The sequence below is a fragment of the Neophocaena asiaeorientalis genome, unplaced genomic scaffold, assembly GCF_003031525.2.
Source record: "Neophocaena asiaeorientalis asiaeorientalis breed wild unplaced genomic scaffold, Neophocaena_asiaeorientalis_V1.1 scaffold147, whole genome shotgun sequence".
NCBI classification, from domain to species: domain Eukaryota; kingdom Metazoa; phylum Chordata; class Mammalia; order Artiodactyla; family Phocoenidae; genus Neophocaena; species Neophocaena asiaeorientalis.
In genome coordinates this window covers 3,428,053-3,435,272 of record NW_020173758.1, presented here as the reverse complement: position 1 = coordinate 3,435,272, position 7,220 = coordinate 3,428,053, and the positions used below count along the sequence as shown (strand labels likewise).

At 38.3% G+C, this 7,220-nt stretch overlaps 1 protein-coding gene across 1 annotated transcript in view; it reads left to right on the top strand.

Annotated features, from left to right (window-relative positions):
* The window catches only part of DPYD (dihydropyrimidine dehydrogenase), a 793,614-nt gene that overhangs the window by 517,347 nt on the left and 269,047 nt on the right, over positions 1-7,220 (top strand). The window lies entirely within an intron of this gene.

The window sequence follows — 7,220 nt, the reverse complement described above, 5'->3', positions numbered from 1 at the left end:
TTTTCCAGGGACTTGGGGGGGGGGGTGAAATTAACATGATCAGTAATTGGCTTTATGATCTTTGTAGCTGGGTCCATTTCATACATGTATTTGCCTAATTGACCATGAAATCTTCCACAGAGCCCATGTTTGGCATGAGTTTTGCCAATTTAAAGCTTGACTATGATGAATGGCTTTATCACGCTACTAGCTTCTCTGCCTTCTGTAGAATAAAATACTTAAAAAATTTTCTTCAATAATGAGCATTAATTTTTAAATAAGCAAATTTTACTTTTAAAAAGTCAAAAGCCTTTATACATGTAACCAACTTAAAGATATTTTTCATATTTCTCACGTTCTATACTTATTTCTTAAATTGTAGTTTAAAACTACAATTTGATATCATATTCTAGGTTCTTATAGCAATCAATCAATCCATAAAAGTAAAAGGGGAAGTAAGGAGGAAAAAAAAAGGAAAACATTAAAAAAAAAAAAAGAAAAAGATATGCCTTCCATTCAGTCAAAACAGTCTGTGGGATCTCTCCACAGGAAAGCAATATACATATCAAGAAGTTCAATCCATAGATGGTGTCAATTAAAAAAAAACACTTCCCTCTAATCTTAAAATATGGACCAACTCAGGGTATAGCACATGAAGGAACTATCCCCAGGTCTTCACATCCCCCTGGAGGGCAGCGATAGGCAGCATGATTCCATCACAGCTTATATGGGGGACACCCAGTAAAGCTTTGTAGAGTCGGTATTTGGTTTTGTTTCTATGAACACATACTTCAAAACAGATTAAAACAGATTTTCTTACAATGGAAGAGCCCACATTAAAACAAATCAACAGAAACAAAGAGTGTTCAAGCCAAAGTTACTATACCACTTAGAATGTACATTTCTTTCGGGGTGGTGATAATGAGGGGTAAGAAATCTGAGATAACACGCCAGCTGTTGTAGCGAGCCACTGCTTTTAAGTTCGGCAAATCACTTAATGTGGTGATGGGTATACTTTAAATTCATCAATTTCCTCTCCTTAGAGTAGATTAATTCTTGAATTACGCAGTAGGGAATTGAGGAAATCTGCTCTTTACTGTTATATCTGAAAACAGAAATGCACATGTGTAACAGCAGAGCAGATCCAGTTGTATAAGAACATGAAAAAATAGAGACAGAAACTCTGTATCAGAATGAAAATTTGCACAAGAAGAGATCATTATTAGTTGTTTCACCAGAGGATACCATTTTATATCACTATTTTGAATAAACATTTAAGACCACGTGGGTGGTTAAAAAAAAAAGAACCTAGTACATTCTTAAAATATAGTAAATTCTACTAAATGCTGTTTTTAAAAGTTAATGCACATACAGTATATCTTTTTTGTCACATGCATGTTCTTGGAAATAGAACCATGTTGAACCAAACCTTCCTTTTCACTCTAACCCTAGAATACCCACACCTTTAATGTCTTCTTTTATGCATTCCTCAACCTGGTTTTCATTTGTCTTGTCTTATGAACACCATAAAACAGAAGCAGCCTCTGGAAAAGTTTTTACAGCTTGGTGTCAAATCAGTAGCATGGTTAGGCTCTGCTCAATTTTTTTTGGTTCAGTTATCTGATGACACACTATCCTACTTTTCTGGGGCATTGATAACCTATTCCAATTCCATGCAAGGAAGATCCATGAAGCACCTACTATGTGCAGAGTCCCTGGCCAGCCAAAATAAACGTGAATAAGGTAGAGCCTCAACTGTGTAGATATGTTCACAGTTTAAATGTGTATACCAAATTGAACCATACACAATAGTAGGTCTTGAATAGATCTTGAACTCATTTGTATAGATTTTTGAATCCATTTCTTTCTTAATGCATGTTAGCTTAGAAAACAGAACCTGAGTCAAAATTAATGTGAAGATGCTTCATTGAAGGATTCAATTCCAGAGCAGTAAGAGTGAGGGCGGGGAAAGGCAATAGGAGGAAGGGAAAGCAGAGAGAGCATGGTGCATTCCAGAGCTGGCTGCCACTTCCCAAGGAGATGGAGCCAATCGCTTAGTCGTGTGGGACGGGGAGGGCTGTATGGAATTGTCCTGCCTTGCAGCAGTTTACAGGAGAAGAAGGGGGAGGGAGCTATCTACCGGTTCCTTCCTGTCTCCTGTCTCTCATTGGTAAAATTTTACACTACAACACTTTACTTTCTTCTGCACTTTTGTGTTATGTGTCCTGCCCCCTTTAGGTAGCTGCTAGGGAAGTCAAATCCCACAGCATATTGAGGGCACTGGCCCTCCTGGAGCTCCCACTTTGACAGGTACAGTGGAGGCTGTGACAGAGCCCCGCTCTCATCCTGAGGGAGCCGTGAGAGCTGGCAATGATGGGAGATGTAGGATAGCACTTTTTAAGCTAGTGGTAAAAGCTTGGGTGGCAATTAAGGCCATCAGATTTGAGGAGACATATAAATTAGGTGTGGCTCAATAAACAATGCTACCATCCTAATCTAAGTTTATCTCAGGATGCTCCACTAATCTCTCCCTCAATCAATCCACAGTCTTCCCACTACCTTTCTTAAGATGCAAAACTCCTGACTTGACCTACATGGTATGGTACCTTGCCACTTCCCCAGTGTCACCTTGGGTATGTTCTTTACATTCCAGTCCCCGATGGCCTTCTTTCACTCCTCCAATACATTTACACCTCAGAGCCTTTGCTGTTCCCCTGGCCTGGAATATTCCCTCTTCCTCCACTCTGAGCTCCCTAACCAGTAGGTTAACCCCCTGTCCTACTCCTTCTAAGATCCTGTCCTCAAAAACTGGTTTACCATACAGCTAATGAAGGTTAAGTTTCAGAGCTCTGACTTGTACAAGCTACTTCCAAGTGCCTGTACTAATTTTCTCTTTGTCATTTTAAAATTAGTTTTCATTTTTAAAGAAGTTTCCCCAAATCGTACAAACTTCAGGCTCCGCCAAATCTGGGTCTACCTTTGCTTGTACCTTTTTTCTGCAGAATTTAATAAAATGGTGATAAACAGTGGTGTCGTCAGCCCTGTAACCTATCTTCCTTATGACAAAGCAAACTCTGGCAGGGGGGTAGAGACCCCCATCTGGTTCACTGTTTAATTCCCATTTCCAAACATATAGCTTTGCCAGCCAGCGGATAGTCCTCAGATACTTGTTGAGTGAAGCAAAATAGAGGCACAGAGCTGGCATACTGGCATGTGACGAACAAAAAGGAAGCAATTATACAATAAATGGGAAGAGTGCACTTTATTGGGCACCAATGAACTTGAGGTGATTAAGATCCAAAGTTGAAGATTTTAAGTCAGGGACTTGATGAGGGATTGCCAAGGGTCTGGCTGTAACTGGTAGGATGAGGCAAGGAAGGCCCAGCTGAGAGGCATAGATGTCAAACCAGGTGGCCACACTATTCCTAGCAGAGAGTCCAAGTAAACCACTTTGAAGCCAGGTTCTTGTTATTTTTGACCTGGATCTGGGCTAGCAGTATTTCATAAAATTAAATAGATGTTGAAGTTAGGAAATCTCAAATCGACTGAGGTAAAAAGCAGAGAGGCGCATTACAGAAATATGTAGGACCAGTTGGATATAAGTCCCTGAACACTAACAGTAAGCAGGACAGAATGGAATCAGGGAAGATAGACACCTAGTTGGAGACAAGAGATAGTCACAGACTTTGTGCCCAGTGGGTCCCGAGCCAGTTCAGTGTTTACCTGTGCCACGTCCACTTCAAAGTGGTTTAAGATCCCAGAAAACTTGTGTCCCCAGTTTTGGATAGTTGAGACTAGTTGGCACTGTTGCTACATAGAAAGTTGGCAGTGGACCTCGTGTATTCTTTTAACAGAAGAAATTAAGAGAGAATCCAAAAAGAGTAGCTTCGTGCCTCTCCACCCTGCTTGGGCTCTGTTGTCCTTTGCCTGTTCCCCTGATCCATGGAAGATTTCCCTTCCCACTAGGACTCTGATGCACGACACCAAGCCACCCTCCACATGTCTGTCCTTCTCACTGTGCTTGGGCTCTGATATCCCACACTGGACCCTCATGGCTCTTCCTTAGATCTTCCTAATCACCTACCTTGCTCTACCCCAACCAATGACTTTATAACTACATTGATCGGGAAGGAAGGGAGAGGTAAGGAAAGGAGAAGGGAAAGAGCTGTGTACCCGATTTTGCTGTATATATTGTACAAGGGTTTGTGGTTTTGCTTCCCTAGTTTCTCTGAGAGTTTTTATAAAATGATTCATAAAATTTTAGAAATCACACTACTCTGAGGATTCCTTAGAATAGTTTTCTTTTTTCCCCCTGAAGTATGGATAGCTACTCTAAATTCTTTTCAGATCAAAGCTGAGGAAGGGCAAGTTGGAGATTCTAATTGGATGGATGGACTGAGAGACAGGTAGATAGATAGCAATTGTTTACACTCACAGTATTTAATGTAGTCCAGGCACTTTTCTAAGTCATTCACTTTGATTAAATTTATTTATACCTTAGAAAAGCAACCTTACGAGTTACTTTCATTGTTTCCCACCTTTTAGAAGTGAGGAAACTGAGGCCAAAAGTTGTTAAATAATATGCCCAAACTCACACAGCTAGGATGTGGTAAAAGTGGAATTCAAACCCATGAACTCTGGCTCCATAGTCCACACTATTAACATATCATTCTACTTCATGCCGATAGATGGGTGATAGATAATATATGAAATTAGAAACAGCAAATTTTCTGTCACTGCCTTCACTAGATTACTTTATTGTATAATCATTTAGGTAAGGCAGAATAAACTCTGGGCTAAGTGACTAAACTAAAAAGCTTGTGACTAACAAGAGTAAGAATGCATGCCCAGTTTCAGTTAATTTAACATTTCATACAAATTCAGCAATTAAGGCTTTTTGAATGCCTATAGTTGCTTGGAAATAGAATTAACTACTTTTTAAGGTGGTGTAGCCTATGACAGAAATAGTCAAGCAGAGGCCAGTTGAAAAGTCCCCATCTCTTTGTGTTACCTTGAGCAGGGTTATCTGTTTTTGAAGTCTAGATGCTCATTTCAAAGGTCTTTCCAGGTGTGTTTGGTGAGTCAGTGTTTGTATACGTGTATAACACTGGGGACATTTTTAACAATTAGACACTGAACAGACTTTAAATTGGATAAGTGGTTTTACAAGATTTTAATATTTATTTAAAGTTCAGAAGCTTTAAGGATGTCGAGTTGTAATGTTTTGTTAACACACTGAAACAACTCCAGCCATGAAATAAATGACTTCTAATCAGTTATGATAGTGACTAAGAATACAGGCTCTGGACTCAGAATGCTTGGGTTCAAGACCCTGCTCTCATTTACAAGCTATAGAACAATAAGTGAGTCACTTGAACTCTTTGTATTTTGGTTTTATCACTTGCAAAATGGGGATAATGGTATATCCCATTACAAAGAGCCTAGTAAAATGTCTGACATAGTGTAAGTACTCAGTAAATGTTAGCTGTTATTGTCTACTATGATAGCTAATTGTAAACTTGCACCTACAATTTAGGAAATGTGTATAATGTAAATATGTATACGAATGGTACCTAAAACTTATTCCAAAATGTTGTTGAATTGATCTCCTATTAATTGCTGCAATTCAACTAGCAGTCTAAAAGAAATAAAGAAGTCTAAAAGAAGTATTTGAAATAACTAAGAAATAATAAGAAAAGCGCAGTATTGTATATAATTACAACATACTATGTTTTAATTAAGCTGGAAATTCCCACATGACATAGTTTTGAGATAGGTCATATTATCTCCGGTTTACACTAAAATAGATGGAGACAAAGAAAGTTAACTGACTTGCCCAAATTCCTTAGCAGCTCTAGGATTAGATCTCAAGAGTTTAGCAGTTTGTGCTTTGTCCAAGCTTACCACCAAACCAGCAGGAAAAAATGTAGCATGATTCATGGTGATTTTCAAATAACATGAAGCATTTTAAAATTGAATTAAAGAAGCAAAAACCATAATAAAACCATGTTAGAAAATAGGCTGAATGAGCAAATGAATTTTCACAAATGTACAGAAGAAAAAGCAGACTCACTAATGAATGAAAGTGGGTAAGACGTCAACCAAGAAAGAACTAACTAGAATTTTTAAGTTTGTTGAGGTCCTATTTAAAATTCATGAAACAGAAAAAAATAGGCTAAAATCTTGATTGATTAGGAAGAAAAGAGAGACTTGAAGAGACTCTGTTGGCCTAAAGAAAGGTTTGGTGCACCTAGAAAATAATGAACTTTTTGGTAAGTCTTTGTGTGATGCTATAGACATGTTATAATATTATGGGAACTGATTCAAGCTTCTGGTTTACCTTACTTAAAAGGAAATTGTGGCATTGGAAGAGTTCCAGAAGTTAGGTAAAAGAATTGTTTAGTTTATCCTCCATTCCTCAAATTAAAAAGCGTTCTGTTTGTTCTTAGAGTTTTTACAGAAGACTTCTCAAAAATTCTGTCTTTCTCCAATTATTATAAGAATGCTTAGCATGAAATATTTTTTTTCATTTTTAAGACCCATTTGTATACTAATGAATTAATGAGTTAAATAAGAAAGATTACCATTTAATTATTAAAGTAAGACAAAATTATCTGTACTTCATGTTTCTTAGCATGGACTTTTAAGAAATACAATAAAATTGATTATCAGTTAAAAAACATGAAAGAGGGGCTTCCCTGGTGGCGCAGTGGTTGAGAGTCCGCCTGCCGATGCAGGGGACACGAGTTCGTGCCCCGGTCCGGGAAGATCCCACATGCCGCAGAGCGGCTGGGCCCGTGAGCCATGGCCGCTGAGCCTGCGCGTCCGGAGCCTGTGCTCCGCAACGGGAGAGGCCACAACAGTGAGAGGCCCGCGTACCGCAAAAAAAAAAAAAAAGAAAAAACATGAAAGAAATAGGAGAGAGAGATTAAGAGGTACAGACTTCTAATTACAAAATAAATGGGTCATGGGTATGAAATGTACAGTATGATAAATACAGTCAGTAGTAGTGTAATATCTTTATATGGTGACAGATGGTGACTAGACTTACCATGGTGATCATTTTGTAATGTATAGAAATGTATAGAAATATTGAATCACTATGTTGTGCACTAGGAATTAACACAGTGTTGTAGGTCAATTATACTTCAAAAATAAACAAACTCATAGAAAAAGAGATCAGATTTATGGTTATCAGAGTCAGGGTGTGTTGGGTGAAGGCAGTCAAAAGGCATAAACTT